General features: G+C 43.0%; 1 pseudogene; it reads right to left on the bottom strand.

Moving 5' to 3' along the window:
- Positions 1-19,179: 19,179 nt before the first annotated feature.
- Positions 19,180-19,298, bottom strand: LOC121827814 (5S ribosomal RNA; annotated as a pseudogene).
- Positions 19,299-19,678: the final 380 nt, after the last annotated feature.

Below are 19,678 nucleotides of genomic sequence, written 5' to 3'. Positions count from 1 at the left end.
TCACTGGGGAATTATCAGGGAGTGCATTTCCATACATAAAGACTAGCTGGGGGGTGGGGGCAACTATGGAAAGGAGGATAAAAGGAGAGGAGGAGGAGCTGAAAAAGGAAGAAGAGAAAGAAACATCAGGAGAAAGGAGAGGGAAATTAAAAAGGGAGAGGTGGGAGGAAGGAAGAGAAACAGGCATATAGCAGTGGATGGGTTTCTGGGAAGAGTGTAATTACTCTAAAAAAGAAAAAAGAAACCTTCAGATTTGAAGAGTTGAGACACTTGTTCTCAAGGGGCTATGGAAATACCAAACGGTGTTTGTCATGTAACATTTCACTTGGCCAACAAGAGCAGAGACCCTGAAGGAGCTCCTGCATCAGGCTGCAGAGAGGAGAAAGCAGAGAGAGGCCATGAGAACGTTAGCCCTAGTCAGTGACATCCAAACTGGATTTTTAAGTATCTGCCTGTAGTATAGTATTTGGAATTTAGAAAAGTTTCCTAAACCGGTTATAGGGTTTATTTCCAGTAAGACACATTTGTTCCTATTAAAAACTCTAGTGAACAGGCTATTTGGTGTAGGGATGCTTTTGTTCTCTTAAAAAATTTTTCATTTCTGGGACTTTTGTAAAGTAATGGCATTTGCAATTGTTCCCCCAGACCTTAGCTACCATGCTCTCTTACCTGCGCTCTCCCATCACCCCACCATGCTGGACAGAGTCTCCTCATGCAGTGCTATACTGCACCTGCTTCTGCTCTTCATTGTGCCTGAGACAACGCTGCCTTTTACCGGAGGCTCAGCACATCCCCATCTGTGGCAAACACCGCAAACAGCACAGAGGTGCAAGCGGGGATTGTAGCTGTGGACAAGGCTTGCTGGCCTAGCAAAGGGGTGGGACAAGGGAACTGACAACCTGAGTGCTACTTCATAGCAAAGGAGCTGGGGTGGCTTCAACCCACCCCAGACAGAGGGGCAGCGGGGACTTTTCTGGAGAAGAAACGAACATTATGCTGGTGAATTAGAGAAAAGCAGAATGGGAAAGAGTGACATGTGGCCCAGTACAGAGGTTTTCGTGAGCATGGCACCACTAGGACCTGCAAGCCCTGGGGAATAATCAGATGGTAGCTAAGCTAAGCAAGCATCGTAGTCAGGAAGTGATGGGTCTGTGTTCCATTCACTCGCTGTTCAGTCATTCATCCAGTTGTGGTTTATGTAAAACAAGAGACTTCAGGAAACAGAAAGATGGGACATTTTCTTAATGAAAGAGAGCACAGGTGAGCTGTGGAAGGAGCAAGATGCAGACCAGAGAAGCAGTGACAGTTGACTAGTGTTCTGGCCAGGGTGTCCTCGTGCCCTGTCATCCCCAGACCTCACTGCCGGGACACCAGGCAGCTAAATGTCTAGTTAATGTGGCTTCCTCCTTGACTGAAGTCTAAATAAAGGAGAGATGATGGGGTATTCAGCAGCGAGGAAATGACTCAGGGACTAAGCTAGATGGTTGAACAATTTCCTTAAATGAGATATGAAAGGAGAATCTTGAAAAGGAGTGGATTTTGACTTGATTTTATATTTAGCACTGATAAAAATGCCAGTGGTGTGCACCCAGTAGAGCATTGGTACATTAGGAGCCATAATCTAGTTGAGTTTCTACAAAGTAACTCCGACCTAGAAATGAAAAATGAGGGTGTTCGATTTCTGCAGAATCAATGTTTGAAAAAAAAATATTGTAGTGAATAATGGATGCGATAGGATGGAGTCAGTGAATAATACAGTGGGAAGGAATTAAGAACAAATTGGAAAAGTGCTCAGAGACAACCCCACCCATGGTAAAGGGTGCACACTCACAGTTCCGTAGCAAGGGTACTGATGGGCCTAGATAAGATTAAGGAAAAGTAAAAAAAAAAATTAGGGATAGGGAAGAAATATTAAACACCTGGGCCATTCAATATTAAAAAGACAAAAACACTTAAAAATATGTAAAAATTGATAGTTTCTCTCCCTCTTCTCTCTCTCTCTCTCTCTCTCTCTCTCTCTCTCTCTCTCTCTCTCTCTCTCTCTCTCTCTCTGTCTCTCTCTGTCTAAATCATGTTTTTTTCAGCCTGGTAGAGTACTGCCTTGCCTAAGGGCTTGGTAGGGAATAGCGAGCCTGCAGTGGACTCTGCAGACAATCCAGAGCTCCCTTCCCTTCCTGGCTCTGTGCTCAGCCATGCTGTTGGAAGAGTGGCTGTTACATTTTGGGAGGGGGAGAGTGAGAGAGAGTGAGAGGAGAATGAAGAAAGGAGAGAAGGGGTGGAGGGGGATCAGGAGGGAGGAGAGGGAGGGGAGAGGAGAGGGAGAGATCTTGAAGATTAACACTTGCAATGCAATCTGTGCATTATTCGACAAAGGTCTGAGACTTATTTCTTCTGTCTCTCTGACATTTTATGGCCATTCTGATTACTTGCTGTTTATCTTTCCAACTTCGTTTCTTTCTTTCAGCAATGACTTAGGTGCCTCTTTCCTTTTTTTCCTTCTTGGTTACCAACTTTCCACCCCTTCTCTTCTTTTCCCATTCTCCTGTTTCCTTACTCATCCTCAGGTTTCTCTTCAGATGAGTTCCAGCCCATGCCTTTAGTCTTGGCCTTTCCCCCACGCCCCAGGCTCATGGTTTGAGCCTATTAGATGGTTAACTCCACCACAACTTATGAGTGCCTCAGAGTTCATTCTTCCTTTCTTGACCTGCCTGGCCAATGTCATTCTCCAGCTCTGGTCTTCCTAGAGGAAACCAGGCCTCTTCTTTTCTCTCTTTCACACTCTTGTCCACTTAGTCCCCTTAAGCCTGAAATTTTTACTGTATTCCTAGATCTGGTCTTTGGTGATGTTCTCTAGATATATCAAAAGTCTTTTGAAGGATAAGCAAGGCTGTGCTCTTTTAAATCCCTTTACTTAACTCTTGTCTTGCACATTACAGATGCTAAAAAACTGTTTAGGAAATATGCAGAGAAATTAGGGGAAATAAAAGATAGGTAACAATAGCTATTCTCATAGGAAGAGGAAAGAAATAGCATATACTCTAAAGGTAAGTTAAAATAATTTATTGACAGTCAAGGTGACTATTAAAATGCTGGCTGAATTATTAGCCCCAGAGGAACCTGAGAATGGGGACCAGGAAGACTTATCAAATAACAAATCAAAGAATGGTCCCTGTAGCCTCCTGTTAAGAGGCAGAGATATTTCAACATCTCAGGAATCAAGTACTACAACCTTTTATGAGACTAGAAAATCATTGCAGGTCTCATAAATTTCCCGCTTCTCATTGTTCCAAAGGCTTAATTTAGGATGAGTTACTCCATAAATCTAGGCAAAGATGACTAATGATTATAATAACAACATCATAAATTATATAGTGCTTTCTTCTCAAGGAAAACTGTATCTAATTTATCCTCCCAACATCCCTTATTGGATGCAAGGACCAGAGATCACTGCTTCCATACTTCAGATATTGGGTAGAGAGGAGTGCCTATAGGCTGACCTCTGTGCCACGCTGTGCTGCATCTCCCTGTCGAAAGCACTAACTTCCAGGAACACTCCTACCTCCTCCTTTTCAGTTACCAGGCATTGGCATGGTGTCTGTCAATACAGTTGTCACCCCACTTTACAATCAGAAACTTCTGTAATTCCTTCATTGTAATTACTCATCTTGACATAGAAATTCACAGATCCTAATCAAAGAGAAATAAAAAGGTAGAAAAACATGAGAATTAATTCTTGATCTATTTCTGGATAATAATTATAGTGATATTCAACTTTACTTTTTTTAACAGATGCTCAGTGTTTTGTAACTATGTGTATTCTTTCATGTGTGCTGTTTACTTCTGATAGTTCAATCTATTCTCTTATATTGGCTGTTAGGTATAGTGAAACAGGAAATGTATACTCAGTCGTTATTTATCAAATTATAGAAGACAGATATTAAGTACAAAGTGAATGGTTGACTGGAGTGCTAAGGTAAATGACTGTAACATATATCCATAAATTTGTATTACATTTACTGCTTGCTTGTTAAATCTATCATCCTGTGAACATTTAAACAGAATTTCATAGTATTTTCTTTAGAAACCCTACCAATGAGTTAACCTCTGAATAATTATTTTAAGAATTATTTAAGAATGGATAAAACAGTACTTCAGATTTAGTATATATCTCTCTCTATCTGTCTGTCTGTCTATCATCTATCTATCTATATTACCCTAGGAGTTCAAATTACATTACGAGCATTATTTAAGATGACTTTATAGGGTGCTAAGGAAGAGGACACTAACATGCTTGCCTTCCCTTCATAGACAAAGCTGTCAATGCTCTCCATCCATCCATTCATTCTTCCTATAAACATTTACTGGTTGTCAGAAGCTCTGTCAGTAGCTGCGGGGGGCTGGCTAGACAGTAATGAGCAAATTAACCACACTTTCACAGAATATTAAGAGGAACTAGAACCTCCATCAAAGAGGTGCACAAATCAAGGTGTGCCTTCAGAATTTGAGTTACCACAAAGTAAAAGAACAGAAAGGGAAGAGCGAGGAGCCCAAGACTTCCCTCTGCGAGAGACAGCTACTGTGAGATTGAAGGGGGAAGAGTTAGGCTGAGTGGTGGGTGGTGAACTCAACCCAGGTGAGCCACCATAGTGCAGAGTGACCAGATAGTACTGAGAGGAGGCCATTTACAAAGTGAGGTGACCTGGAAGTGACCTGAAATGCTGTTAAGCCCGAGGGGAAACTATCATATGGTTTGAAGCAAAGGAATGCCTGGAAACAGGTCTTTGTTACAGGAGTGCTGGATTTAGGGAGCCCCTGAGCTACTCCTGCTGAGGAAATATCAGGGTAGTCACCACCGAGGAGGTCTATCTGAAATGTATTTCAGAGTCGTATCAGGACCAAGAAATGGACTGGAACAGCTAAGGTTGGGGTGAGGTGAAGGAGACTGGGGTGCTCTTCATGACTGAATCCAAGATAATACCCAGCCCTGAACCAAAAAGATAAAGTGCATTTCATTCACATTTGGTTCTTACCTCTAAGAAAAAACACCTGTGATTATCATCAGACACTAAACCATTTGTCTCATCTTACAAAGAGTTGTCGTGTGTATGTAGGAAATACATACATACATACATACACACACACACATACATACATACATACACACACACACACAGTGCATATATAGGAAAAAAATTCCATTTCATTTTCCTAAAGATGTAAGGGTCTCATCAGTTGGAAGACCTATATCCCATCTGGTTGATTTCAGACTTTCACTAGGATGATGCCTTCATGTGTATGCAGCCCACATTTAACTTGTTCAATGTCAGTCATTATATTTTATTTGGAAATTTGACAGAAATCAATATCCCTTGGCATTATGCTCAAGTGAAGATCGGAATCTTTGTTTTTTAAAAAATTGTTTGCAATTTTATCTATTTATTTATTTATTTTTGTTTTTTACTGCTGAAAAAAAACTGCTGAGGAATGAGTCACAATGCTTAGTTATATTCTCATCATACCCTTGGGAGACATAAACTTATATTCAGTAACAGTGTTGCAAAAATGATAGCTAATATATACAGAGCCATTTTCTGTATGCTAATCATTGGACCAAAACACTTAACATGCACCAGCTGCTAGAGGCAGGTAGCCTATGGCCAAAGAGCTGAAATTCCTGCTCAGGTTCATGTTCAAAGTTATTCCCCTAAATATTCACTCATGCATTTAGAGGTGTCAATCAGTTATGGGTCAGAACTGTTCCAGGACCTGGCTGTATAGTATTGAACACAAAAATCCCTGCCTTTATGAGTTATATTCTACTTTGGGGTAGCAATGAATGTAAAATACTAAAGAGAAATGATGAGTATATAGTGTGCTAGAAAATAGTAAATACTGTGGAGAGATGTGGTTTTTACAGAGTTAGCATTACTAGGGATGTAGTGTTTCAGCAGAAATTTCAGTGAGATGAGAAAAAAGTGACAATAGAGAGTAAGAGTATTCCATGAAGGGAGATCAATGCAAAGACTCTCCTCCAGAGCCGCCAGGTCTGTGTGAGGTCAGACAAGCACAACAGCGTGGTGGGAGTGGAAGGGGATGGTGGTGGGCAGGTAGCAAAAAGCAGAAAGCCAGACAAGCCCACAGCATCCTTTAAGTGAAGGTAAAGCCTTTACTTATTTTATGTTGTCCCCTCCCCTTTTTTACATATTTTCAATAATTTTTGTGCATGAATACTACATTTACATCACATCTACTATACCCTCTCTCTCTCTCCAACTTCTGCCATGTCCCCTTCACTCCTTCTCAAATTTGTGATTTTTCTTCTTTATTATTGTTATCTCTCTCTCCCCCTCCATGTGGGATGTGTGTGTGTGTTTGGGATGATTCCTTGGCATTGGAAGAAGACTGATTCTCTTTAGCAACCATTAGTTTCCTGTAGCTCTTAATCTAGGGAGTGGGACCTTCTGCAATTTCCCCTATCCACTATGGAATGTCAACTTTTATTGTCAGCCTGCAAATGTTGTTTATGGGACCACACTGTTAAGAGTTCCTGGGCGCCGCTCCTGTCATACAAAGGGGACACATCCCGGTCCTCTGGCTCTTACAACTTCTCCACCCCTTCTTTTGCAGTGTTCCTGGGCCTTAGCTGTAGCCGCTGTGCTATGGAGAATCATTTGGGGTTGGGTACCCACGACCAGTCGTTATCTCCATTCTAACCAGTTGTGGATTTCTGTGATGGTCTCTGTCTGCTGAAAAAAGAGGTTCCTTCAATGAGGAATTAGAAGCATACTCATCAGTGGATACAAGGATAGGTTTTTGTTAAAGAGCCCAGGCTGGTCTTGAACACAAGATCCTCTTGCCTTAGCCACCCTAGGTCTGGATCTACCACTATGCCTAGCTTCAAATGTTTAAAAATATGTTTACATAAATATATTTTAATATTTTAAAGCTATAACTCTTGCAGAAGAAAGCTGTTTTTCATGTATGATGGTCAATAGTGATGGGTAACTTGACAGGATCTAGAATTACCTAGCAGACAAACTTCTGAGTGGGTCTGTGATGGAGTTTCTAGTTTGGGTAGAAGTAAGAAGATTCACCCTAAATGTGGGTTGTGCCATCTTGTCGGTTGGGATCCCAGGCTATATGAAAAGGGGAAGATGAGCTGAGCACCGGCGTTCATTACTTCCTGACTGTGGATGTATGGTGACCAGCTGCCTCAGGCTCATGCCACCTCTCGGTCCCTGTCATGATGGACTGTCCCTTAAAGCATGAGTCAAGAAGCCCACCTCTCCTTAGCTGCTGTCACTGGGTGCTTTGTCACAGAACAAGCAAAGTGACGAATCCCTGTGTCATCAGGACACAAGCCTGAGTCACATCGTACCCAGTGTCTCTGCGGACAGACAAGCGACAGCATCACTGCTCGCTGAGAATGTCTGAGGAAGAGGCTGGAAGGCTCAAGGAACCAGACATGGGGATGAAGTACTGGTAAAACTGGGTGGTTTGGGTTTATTCAGCTGGCCCTTAAATCCATTTTTATACTGCTTTTAGGCATTTCTTCTGAAACCTGAATGTACATTAATAACCCTGGGGTGGATTTAAATAAGGATTCAGCGGGGGAGGTGGAGAGTGGGGTGACACACACCTGTATTTCTCACAGGTTTCCAGGGACACTAGAGCATCTGGCCTCTGCTCCTTGCCTTGGGAAGCAGTGCCACAGAGGTAGTTTGAGATTTCCCTATCTGCCTTCTCATTATAACCTGGATCTTCATCAAAACCCTAAATTAATTGGTTCAGATATTATTATTTTCATTGACAAACGATGCAGTCACACCTCAAAGGGGTGAGGTGACCTTCTTACATGCCCAAATCACAGAGCTATGACTTCAGTTTAGTTCCTTGGCTTCTGGACAGCAGCTGTTCCATGGCTTTTAAACTTTCATACATAAAAGCACATGGTAATTAGTGTTTTTGGCTGGTGCACATGTACACACACACACACACACACACACACACACACACACACGACTGCAGTTTGGGAGGGGGAGGTAAAGCCTCCTGAAGCTGCAGCTGCCTCTGGGCCAGCTTGGCAGCAGTCTCTGGAAATGATCCAGCCGCTGCAACATGCTTTGGAAAGTTGCCTGTCTTCCACGCTTTGCCCATCCTACCTCAGATGTGAGCTTTTCCTTTGCATTTGTCCTGCACACGAGCTAAAGCGCGTGTCACCCACCTCTGAGATAATCTGCTTCCCGTGTTGCTGCCCAAGTCAGAAAGTTATTTATTGTGATGCTGGGAAAGATTTTTCTTCTCACTCAAGGAAAGCACTGGTCTCAGAGAGAAAGCTTGAGCATTCTGGGAAAAGAAAAAAAAAATCTTTGAAGCATTTCCAACCAAATCCTTGGAGAGGTAAACATATTTTCAGCCGTAGGACTCCAGGTTAAAGAAGTGTGTCCCCCACTTGTTTACAAAGCATCGCAGCAGCTGTTAGGAGGCTGCCGCCCCCACTGGACAGAAGAGGCATTTGGAAGATGTGCCAGCCTCCCATGCAGTCTGCTCCCTTGCAGCCCTCAGGGAAGCACTCATCACCATCAGCCACCAGCAGTGCAGGGAATGTGGGGGTACTGGGATGGCAGCCGCGACAAGGCTGCCTTCTCTGCTTCCATCTTGTTGTGCTCTTCTTATTAACGTTTAAAGAATCAGGCCACCTCTCGATTTTTGCACAGAGGTGAAGAAAATCCCCTCTCTGTACTCCCTGCTGGCTACCCATTTCCTAGTGGCACACCTGCTGCAGGATCCGTTGCCCTCAATTTCTTGGTTATGTTGGTTTCCTTCTGCCTATCTGCTCCTATGTAAGAAGTCAGTTAGTACTGTGTTCCCATGGTGTCCCCCTCGGACATGCCAGGGCACAGTGATCGCCTGCTTTCTAATCCTGTAATGCGAAGTGTTCTCTCAACACATAGGACCACATGCTTGAGAATGCTATTGGCGGTTTAAAAGTGTCTGGCGTTTATGGTCTGTTTGCTGTTCGTTTTACATGGCGAAAGCATGTCAAAGGAGTTGCCCCATTTATCCTCAAGAAGGACTGTGCGCACTTAGTTATCACCACGTGAAGTTGAGAAAACTGAGGGGTCCAGGGGGATGGCTTAGCTGGTAATGTGCTTGCGCTGGAAGCATGAACCCCAACACCAGTGTAAAAAAGCCAGGAATGGTGGCCCCTGTCACAACCCCTGTGTGTGGGGAGGTGAGGAGTAGGGTGTTGGCAGAATCAGAAGGATTCTGGGGGCCTAGGGAGCAGTAAGTATGGCCGATTCACGAATCTTAGGTTCACTGAGGGATCTTGACAGAAAGAGTGAGGTGGAGAGTGATAGAGCAGGCTATGTAATGTCAGCCTCTGTCCTGCTCACAGACATCCGTGGGCACACACACACACACACACACACACACACACACACACACACACGTGAAAACTAAGGCATAGAAGATTAAGAAAGAGCCAAGAGTTATAGAGCTGAAACCAGGTGACCAAGTGTGGGCTTACATTATCTTTCAATAGGTAATGAAAATTCTTCTTCTATTACTGAGGTAAAAGGCAGCCTGTGACATACATAATTCTTTAATAAACACCATCATATGGTTCACGGTCAAGGCAATATGGGACTGATTGTAAACCATATATATAATATATAACATAACATAATGTAATATAATATAATAATACTCAGGCCCATCCTTGTCCTGATATGATCAAAGCTGTTTAATAAGAAACTACCCATAAGGGAGTAGCACTGAGACATGAGAATACTGAGTTCTAATGGTAGATTTGAGCCTTGGACCCAGATAGGCTTTGTTTCTAGGTTTTCTATTCGAAGGACAAATGTATTTATGTTATACTCTATGTTAGAGTTAGGCGCTTTTCTTCTTGCAATTGAATAAGTTCTGACAATTATAACTCATTAGAAAAAACTTTACAGCTAACATTAAAAAAGAAGCATATGACCCTTGTTTGAAATAGCAGTTGTTTGAGCAAGATTGTGCACAGTGTTATTCTCTCTCTGTCTCTTTCCCTCCCTCTCTCCCTCCCTCCCCACCAGTGTGGTGCTGTGCAGTAGTACCACCTATGATACGGGTATTCTAGAAGATTATCTACATCTGCACTTTTAACCAGGTCGCCACTGGCCACACCTGCCATGGAGTACTTGCAATGTGACAGCGTAACTGAGGGATGGGATTTCTGTTTGTTTTACTTATAGGCACCCATGGAAGCAAATATGGAATTAGGTAGCACAGACCTAACCTTCTTCTACGTCATGAATGAATATTACCACACATTACGCAATGGGAGTGGGGGTAATTCAGTGAAATCACAGCTCATTCAGTCTTTGGTTTGGGTGGGTCCCCAGAATCCTGGGGCTCCATGTGTGAGTTACAAAGCTCCTGTGTTTTCCATGTGTGAGGCCAGAGAGGTGACTGGCATGCCTCCCTAGCTCTGCCAGAACAGTGTCACGGGAAGGAAAATTCTCACTGCTTACACGTGGTTGCCTGCTCTGGTCTAGTGTGACCTTTAGATAAGAACAGCTCTTACACCCAACTGCTGCTGGAACTCCCGGAGCTAGGCCATGCTCAGAGTTGTAGATGTAACTAAAGAAAAACAACACCGCAGTATCTGGTCTCGGCCTATCTGTCTTGTAATTCTTTTTTTTTTTTTTTCTTTCTTTTTTTTTTTCCGAGATGGGGTTTCTCTGTGTAGCCTTGCACCTTTCCTGGAACTCACTCTGTAGCCCAGGCTGGCCTCGAACTCACAGAGATCCGCCTGGCTCTGCCTCCCAAGTGCTGCGATTAAAGGCGTGTGCCACCGCCGCCCAGCACTGTCTTGTAATTCTTAATTTAAACTTACGGAAAAAAGGTCGAGATGGCTTTATTTTAACTAATCATCCAGAATTCGGAATTATGCTCACTGAACTCTTTTCTACTTAACCAGTTGTTGCATTTACGACACTAACTGACCGTTTAAATGGTGCTGCGACAGTCAAACAGCTGGGTGCATCTGTGATCCAGTGTCTGTGAGCACATCTGTGTACTGAAACCATGTGTATGTGAAGGAATGGAAAGCAATGTGCCCATGAAGCCAGTGCTCCACAAACGCCCACTGCCAGTGTTCACACTGCTGTTGATACCTAGAGGGTGAAGTACGGAGAGAGGACCCCCACATCATGGTTCTGGAACAGCTTCACAGTGGGACACTCCCACCAGCTGGTAGGTGCTTTTCAGTGTGAAATCTGGACAAATGGTTTAAAGAAGTTCGTCTTCACAAGTTATTCAGTCTCAAATGAAGCATGTAGAGATCCCTGGTGAAAAAGACATGAATCTGCCTGACAGAATTAGTGTTTTGAACTTTCTGACACCCTAGGATACAGGGTCCAGGGCTACCTTCAAGTAGCCTCTAGGTGAAATGTGTTTCCTGGGGCCGAAACATGGAGGGTGCCTCGGTGACTTGTTTGCAGGAGGCTGCCCTTCTCCTCCATTCCCCCCACAATCTCTTCAGCATGCTGTGGAGCGTCCAGCTCCTGAGAATGGTGACGTCACTCGAGAATACATTATTTGATTAAATGGTAAATTCCTCTAGCTTTATTCTCTCTGTGCAAGGGGAACATTTCTATGTTCAAGCAAATCCATTTAAGAACTGGATTTGTGTGAGATGGCAGGATTCCATTAGAGGAAGAGGTGGTTGTGTGAGATAATATTGCCTTATGTTTAAGTCCCACACATGGTCATCTGATTTTGTGCAGACTCATCTAGAATACTGACTTCAAAGTGGAAGAACAGCATTTCAGCACTTTATACCAGGAATTCATTTGCACGACAACTGTGTCTTTCACTAGAGCAACCATGGAAACTATGCATCCTGCACACATCACTGAGGTGACCAGCTCATAACTGGTACTACATGGATGTTGGAAAATCAGAGGAACTCACATGCTCTGAAAAGATTGTTGGCAGTAACCTTAAGAACATATAAATTTATAGGATTACATTAACTACTAAAAAGGGTCTGAATCCTTATTTCTAAAAATCACTGTTTCAGTCTTTCAGTTTCCTTTTGGTTGGATGTGACCATCTTGAAGCAGATAGTTAAGATGAGCCATACAATACTCTCATGAGATCAGGCCTCCCTCAGATTATTTGAAAGATGAACCATTGACCGTGGGCTGAGTCCTCTCAGTGATACGGCTTTTCATAAGTCATCCATCCATGATCCTATAAGGAACCCCAATTAATTAATTGTTTCACCCAGCTGCACTTTGGCAGGATCCTCTTCTTGGTTCTGCCTGCGCTCTCTCTGTCTGAGTAAATAGATATTTCTTTATGTCTTCCTAGGGAAAGTCACACAATAATTGTGTTGGGACTGTGGTAAGGAATTACTGTTCCCCCAAGCCCTGACTTTCACATGTCAACATCTCTTCAGACTTAACTCCATCATAGGTTGCTGAGGTATTTATTCGTTTGCAATAACTCAAAAGGGATGAATACATGGAAACTAATTCCTTATGCTTCAACAGATATATGTTGAGTTGCATGACCCATGAGTTGCATGTTGTAGTGTGAATAACAGCACACACTTCTGTGGCTTATATCATCCTCATTCTGTTTCTTTGCAGTAAGTACAGATGTATGCCCTGTGGAAAAGAGCAGATTGCCCCTAGAGATCAGTGCATGGATAAATCCTCATTTCTGAACTAATTAATTGATTGGAAGGTGGTATCATAGAATATCCCAGTGATATAAAAAGGGTAAGATGAACCAAAGTAGGGATGAAGAGAAAGGCAGGAGCACAACTTCATCCCTCTCTCCCCATGTAGAACACGGAGTGGCCTGTCGAGCATCTGGTTTACAAAGTCATTTTCATTCATGAAATTGCAGAGTAGAATCTGAGACCAAGGAACAACCTAGCCAGGGAGTAGTGCTTTGGGAAACAGCAGGAAGCAAGAAGAGGTCAGGAGTGAGTCTTTTCTTGGCCACAGCTAAGGGGATGACCTTAAGTGGGTCCTTTGGGCATATAGAATGAGATACTAGAATAGGGGACGCTAAGAGTCCTCTTGGCCCAGTTCCTCGCTTCAGGGACCTCTGTGGGTCAGAAAGGATGATTGTTTTGTTTCTTATTTCTTAATCTCTGGTTATTGTGTGTAATTTAGCCTGCTAATGATTTCCATATTTTTCTGCTGCTTTAGCCTGAAGCATCTTTATCCCATAGGAAGGAAAAAAGCCAACGCCTTGATTCAATTCTGTTCAGAAGTCATAACCCTTGGGCGCAGGCTCAGGGCCCATGCTGTCCTGTTTATTCCTGCTGGCACGTCACAAGCCCTGGATGAGAGAGATACACGGTCTGAAGTGTTAGCAGAGTCAGATGTGCTCAGTGGAAACAGTCTGGCTGACTCACAACAGATTCCCAGCTTTCTTGGCTGTCCTCCAGAAATCATGTCTGCTAGGATTTCTGCAACAGATCTGATAGTCGCTGACTTGGAGAACTTGTAAGCTGTTCGTGGATTCGCAGTGACAGTGCTAACTCCAGACACAAGTTCCCACTGACAAAGACTGAAAATGTGCAGAGAATGTACTGAGACCTTATCTGTGAACTGTGTATGTTTGCACACGTGCAGATATGCATGTGAATGTACCTGAGAAAGAGGAAGAAAGGGGAGAGGAAGAAGGAAGAGGTCGTGTATGACGTGAAAAGGACTCTACAATGGCCGACATTAGATGGCCTGTAAGTGGGCTCTCCATAAGCATGGTTACACTAGGACGGAAGTTGGACTGGAATGATAACCCTTGACGGTTTTCCTAACACAGAGCCCAAGTTGACCTCATATGACATTTCACTAAAACATAGTATACTGTATCAAAAGGCCAGTGTTCAACTTGGAAACCCAGAGCAATAGGTCAGGCAGATTTACGACTCAGAACAGCTGATAAGAGCTGCAGATTGTGTTGTAGAAAATCAGGTAAGCCATTTTTTGGCAGATGGAGATTATTTTAAAGATCTTTCTCCTTTCTGAAGTATGAATGACTTCTCTACCTTTACCTTATTCAATGTATTCAATGGTGCAAATTTCATAGAACTCCACTCTAACACAGATGTTTCTATTTGTGCCAACATGTGTGTTACAGAGGTGCTATCCTGTGGATCTGAGGTGCCCGGGGCCATGTGTCAAAGGCTTGGTCACTAGCTTTTGGTGTTCCTGGGAGGTAGCACAGCCTTTAGGAGGTGTGGCCTAGTGGAAGGAAAAGATGTCATTGTAGGGAGGTGTCCTTGACAGGGAGAGTGACACACTGGCTCCTTCTCTAACGTGGCTTTCTGGCTGTTAGAAGATAGCCACTCTGTTTGCCACCTTCTCCCTACCATGATGTTTTGTCTCACTACAGATCCCAAATGATTAGGTCAGATGACGGTAGATTGAGACCTCTGAAACCACGAGTCAGTATAAATGTTCAGCTCCTTACAATTTCACCAGCTCAGGAGTTTTCACAGTGACTGAAAACCAACTGACAGAAGGTAATTTGTGGGATTAGGAGGGTGGAGAGCAACTGGCTATTTGCACACCTAAAGTGTGATGGCAGTGCCCATGGAGCCCAGAGACCTTAGATCCCACTGGAGCTCTGGTCCAGGTGCTTGTCGGCTGCCTGATTTGGGTAGCAGTGCCCGCTCTAACTGCTGAGCCACCCTCCAGACCCTACGCTTTACACGTTAATGGGAATTTGTTTAGTAAGCATCCCAAAGGAACACAGGAAAAACCATATCAATACCTATCAATTAATTTGTGAGGCCCGGGGATAATGGAGCTCTCGTTTCAAACTTCACAGGAGTTCTACAGTGGTGCCACAGAGAAAACGATCAAGCACGAGCCCCTTCCAAGTATACACAGCCCTGTGTGACTGTGGGGTCACACACCAGTGAAGCATGAGTGTACCCTGCTGAGTTCAACTGTGTCTGTAAGTTGAGAATGACACTTTTGACCTTCCTGATAGTGAACTTGAAGGGATGCTCTGTGATAGTGTCTATTAAGCTCATTAAACTGTTTCTCAAGTTTACTGAACACATGCTAAGTGCCTATTAGTGTTATTAAGATATAGTAGTAGTACACTGAATCAATACCATAAACAATAAATTATTTGGATAACTTATAATACCAAAAAATTTTATTTTGTTTTGATGAGGACAAACAACTTGTTCTGTCACTTTATTTTTTTTCTTTCAAATGTATAGGTCTCTTTTAATTTCTTGTTGAAGAAACAAGAACATGATTGCAGAACACATGTGTGTGTGTGTGTGTGTGTGTGTGTGTGTGTGTGATGAATCAGTCCCTGTGTAAAAATGTATGAAATTTAGAGAAACACTTGACTCACATGCTTAGTGTCTCATCTTGAAGTATTTGTAACCACAAGAATGTCTCTTCTGATGCTTAGTAATTTCAGTGGATTATCTTGTTCATATGCTGTCAAAGATGAGCAGAGTTTCAGATTCTAATATGATTCTTGCATTCCCTAAGCAACCAAAAAGAGTGTTTTATATCCAAGGCAAAAACCTGTGTATTTCCCTTTAATATTTAACAGCTGAAATGATTTCAGCTCATCTTTAAACCCCTAAGACAGTTTTAGGAAGGAACGATAAGGAACTCTCTTAAGCTAGAAAGGATGTTTAAAAAACTACGAGTTAATAAAAATCATAACCATTTTTTAAGAGAGAAAAAAACTTCTTTGAGATATTTTCTGTACCTGGAAAACAGAATTATGCTGAAGTCATAGCTAAGTAGCTTGGAGGTGATGTACCTGTTATATCTTCATTATTTTTAGTGAGTGTATGTTTAAGATAATCTTAAATTTTATTCTAACTAAATGAAGTGGTAGACAGGGAAAAAACTGTATAAGATTACATTGTTTTGCATTACCTAGTTTCTCCACCTCAGTAAGATGTTTTTAAATCATCTCAAGTGAGACTGTCAAATTTCTCTATGATGGTATCACCCCTAAGTTACCATTATGCTTTCAAAATCAGTCTTTTTCCTTCTACTCAAAAGGGCAAGAGGATGATGACTTCTGGAAGGTTTTAGAACATCCTACTCAGTTTATGGAAGATCAGAGGAACTAGTAGACTCCTAATCATCCCCAGGCACTGATGTTGACACTGAGTAGATGGTCTCACTGACCCTGTGTCTGGACAGTCCCTCATCCTATAAATGACTGACCAAAGAAATCTTAGCCGAGTCAAAATCCCCTTTGTCTTCAACTATAAGGTATCCTGTGTCTTCTGCCTCTCTCCAGTGTCTAGCTCAAGACTGTCCATTCATGCTCTCTAGAACCTGTCAGCTCAAGGCTGTCCATCCATGCTCTCTAGAACCTGCCAGTCAGCTTTCTATCCTTATAACAAATGCCAGACATGACCACCTTACAAGAAGAAAAGATTTAGTTTTGCTCACAGTTTTGGAAAGTTCAGTCCATGGATGGTTTGCTCCTCCTACTTCAGCAGGATCATGTGGTGGAGTGTAGAGAGAAGATGAGCAAGGGCCAGAGCCCCACTCACCCTGGTCAGAGTATACCCCCAATCACTTGGAGACTTTTCACTAGGCCCCATTTCTTAAAGTTTCCAGTACCTCCCAAAACAATCAAAATGGGGACAAAGCTTTTAACACTTGTGTTTGTAGAGAAAATTCCATTTCAAACCATAGCAAACCTCAAGGTCTCTCTTTGAGTCCTTTGGACTTTTCCTCAAAGTTGCTTTCTTGAGTTCCATTCTGAAGGAGCTCCTGGACTGATGATAGTCAATATGGCCTTTTCTTCAATACAAACTATTTGTTAATTTCCTCAGACTATCCTTTCTTCTCTTCCAGGTTTCTTCCTGACTGGATGAGTGAAAGTCCACAGTCCTTGATTACCCACCAGTGAGGACATTTGCCAGTGTATGGTCTTGCCCTTTCATCAAAGATGGTGACAGTTGGCCAGTTGTGCCATTCGGGCCACAAATCAAATGTAGCTGACTCCTGGCAGTCAGATACAATATTGTTTTCTCTGCCCTCCTTACAAGCAAGTGGTCAGAGCCGTAATTACTCCTGATGGCAGGTGGCAGGTCTACATCACACCTTGACATTAGCTTTTAGCTATTTTTTTTATAGCTGCCAGTGTGCTCAGTCAAATACCTGTCTGTCATCCCAATCAGACAGGTCTTAATGTCTCTGCATTACAGAGGAGGACCTTGGTTGCCTTGCAGCCCGTTTATTATGGTCCCAGTGTAGCATTTTATCACACATTCCTTACACATAGTCTCCTCTCCACCACCACGGAAATCTTCCAAGTTGGCAGCTTTAGTGTCTACTGCCATTAATCTTCACTAGGCTGGGATCACAGGGCACGGGATGATTTATTGCAATTACCTGTTATAGTGCAGAGCTCAGGTGAGCTGGGCTCAGATGCATTTATTGGGCTCTCTTCCATTCTTCCTCAGCCAAGGAGTAAAAATGTGTCTGCTGTTTCTACGTAGATCTGCTTTCACTTAGCCCCTCCAATGTTAGTTAATTAAGGAGGAAGTGGAGAAATAAATTTAGATAGTATTAGGGTTATGCATTTACTTGGTGATGGCTGGCTGTTCAAAGCCAGAACTGACACTGACATGTGACAGTCCATTTAATTTCTTTGTTGTTTCTGCATTTTAAGAAACATCCGAAAAAAAGTCGAAATTGCTCTTACCTGACACTTTCCGCACCATCTGTTCCAGGTGATTAAAACCAATCTGCATATAGCCTTGTGTTTCATTTCCAATTTCTCGCTCCCTGGGATGGTAAGGGGCAGTGCATGAAGTGGGGATAATGTGCGCTTCAGTTCTGCACATGAGGGAGGAAGAAGGGGGGCTGGGGGGGATAAAAGGCGAGAAGAAAGCTCCGAGGTGAACCCTGAAGCAGAAATGAGTGTGCTCCTAAGCAGGGCCATTGTTTCCGTGGCTCCCTGGATGGCAAGTTCCTGTCTGCTTGCTTTAAAAGGCCCCAGTACTCTCACATCCTTGGTCTGGTGGAAAGGTGATAATTTTCAGGAGAGATGAATGGAATTAAAAACCTTTTGTTTTTGGTGATTACATCTAGGACCTAATTCACACTTAAATTTGATACTATCTCTGGAAGACACCATTTGTTGTCAGTTATGAACAATAAATCATTTGTTTCCTCCTAGATGGGGGATAGTTGGGATGCATGAATTTGAAAGGATTCTTTATGAGTTCTTATGACTCAAAGAAAAAGCAATATAGGGATTGTGGTCTCCAAAGGGGAGAACAGAGTTAGAGAGAGCTGCTCTGCCATGATTCTTGCAAGTGTATATAGAACCTTAGCTTCTGTTTCCATCTCTGCCCATGTTGCACGTTCTCTGATTTTTCAGTAAGCCTGTTTATGGGCTTCCGAGAATGTGGACACTGGCCTTCAACATAACCTATGCTTAGTACACCTTTATCTCAGCACTGATGGGCATCTATTCCCCTTGCATTCTGGGATTTCACAGAGCAGTTGATAAGACTGTAAGGAGTCTGAAGTTTGCTGGAGGACCTAGATTTAGCAGACATTCCATCCTCTTGGGTTTTCCTGACGGCCAGATCAGCATTTTGACAGTACATCTTTCAGGAAATATCTGGGAAAGAAAGTGGTTTTAAAAATGTGTGGCTCAGAATGATTGATTGCCTGGCACACTTGCATCACTGAAATTAGTTTTATACAAAAACTTTTCTTTCGTATATTCTTGGGACATGATAGTGTGTGTGGGGGGGCACATTTCCATGGAGCTTACTAATTAGTTAGGAATCACTAAGTTCTGTGGGAAGGAAAAGGCAGCTTCAGCAGGGAGAAGTTTCTATATTAAGCTTGGGAGATGGAGGCTTTACAGAATTAAGTGATTTCCCCCAGATTGCTGAGCTAAATGGAAAGGTCAGTGTATGATACAATAGCAGGTTAGGCTGCATTGTGTGCGTGCGTGCGTGCGTGCGTGCGTGCATGTGCATGTGCGCGCGTGTGCGTGTGCGTGTGCGTGTGTGTGTGTGTGTGTGTGTGTGTGTATGTGTGTATGGTGGGGGGTTCCTTCCCAGTTCTGGTACTGCATGCAGATCACCACTCCAGGCCTTTTATTTATTTATTTTTTATTCATTTATTTTTTATTTTAAGTCTACAGCACTCGGTATTCCCAGGCGGTCTCCCATCCAAGTACTAACCAGGCCCGACCCTGCTTAGCTTCCGAGATCAGACGAGATCGGGCACATTCAAAGTGGTATGGCCTTTTAAAATGTGGGTTCCGGGGGAACTTCTGACCCCTATGATTACAAGGTAAGTACCTCCTGAGAGAACTATCACCCTAGCCCTAGGCTGTTAAAAAAAAAAAAAAAAAAAAGAGTCCCTGTGACCCCTGACTCTTTGATGTACTCCTCTTCCTGGTTGACTAGACCCAGAGTCTAGCTTCCAATGAAAAGAATGTAAGGCAAGTGAGCAGGAGCCCATTGTATGATGAGAGACTTCTGTCACCTTCACCCCTGTTCTGCTACGTTTAGAACTGCACTGGGTTCATGTGGGCAGTGTGTGACAATGGTCTCTGCCAGTAACCTAGAGGGAAGCAAAGCCAGGGACAAGATGATGACATCACAAGATGTCATCTGTGTGAACTTGGA

The sequence above is a fragment of the Peromyscus maniculatus genome, chromosome 2 (assembly GCF_049852395.1).
Source record: "Peromyscus maniculatus bairdii isolate BWxNUB_F1_BW_parent chromosome 2, HU_Pman_BW_mat_3.1, whole genome shotgun sequence".
NCBI classification, from domain to species: domain Eukaryota; kingdom Metazoa; phylum Chordata; class Mammalia; order Rodentia; family Cricetidae; genus Peromyscus; species Peromyscus maniculatus.
The sequence above is the reverse complement of the archived record's forward strand: the minus strand, read 5'-3'. Positions and strand labels throughout refer to the sequence as shown.